Consider the following 833-nt stretch of genomic DNA (forward strand, 5'->3'; position numbering starts at 1 on the left):
GACTCCTGTGAGCCAATCTTTGTGGCACATTCCAAAATGCACCCCCAATTGTATCTGCTATGATTGTAGGAGGCCTGTCAAAAACTGGTAGGATTTTAACCTTGACTCTCTTTTTCCATGAATGAAATACATTCATCAGCCACACCCATGATTTCACCACCATACCCTCAATCCTCCTGTAGGTCCTCCTCTGCCTTAAACCAATGACAATCTCTCATTCCCAATTCAGTCTTCATGTGAATGAAACCTGATGTTTGTGAGGACTTAGTTGTGGTGCAGTATGGCATATTTTATCCTGTCAAACCCTGGATTTTTTCTTCTCATACATCTTATTCTTAGGTATCGCAGAGTTACTTCCTAGTATATATATATTTTTTATATTTATGTCTGAACCATTATGAATATGTCATTTTATGTGTTTTGTTTTTATAAGATGAAAAAAATATTTTACATGTGTATTTTACATATTCATAATCTCTCACGCATTTTCACTCATACGATTGGGAAAATTTTTGAAAAAATTCTCAACTTTGTGCTTAGCTGACACTATATTTGAGATATGATAATGAAATGTACCTTTTCTGATGTGAAAAATTGAACACTTCAAATGCAAAAACCCAAAATTGACCTCGATGAAAATTGAAAAATCATGTTTTGCCATTGGGGGGATGTGTAAACTGAATTTTCTGTGGCTCACAGGAATTAATATTGACAAACATTTACTTTCTGTCAGTTACTGCCATTGTTTTTGTTATTATTTGTGCAATGTTTTATTATCTTTATCATTATTGCTATCATTCTCTACTTGAACAAGTTAGCAATGGCATGTTTTT

The 833-nt window shown here is 33.6% G+C and overlaps 1 protein-coding gene across 1 annotated transcript in view; it reads left to right on the forward strand.

Moving 5' to 3' along the window:
• LOC119585714 (Parkinson disease protein 7 homolog) overlaps positions 1 to 833 on the forward strand; it is a 13,308-nt gene that overhangs the window by 10,817 nt on the left and 1,658 nt on the right. The window lies entirely within an intron of this gene.

Source organism: Penaeus monodon, chromosome 20, assembly GCF_015228065.2.
Source record: "Penaeus monodon isolate SGIC_2016 chromosome 20, NSTDA_Pmon_1, whole genome shotgun sequence".
Lineage (NCBI taxonomy): Eukaryota > Metazoa > Arthropoda > Malacostraca > Decapoda > Penaeidae > Penaeus > Penaeus monodon.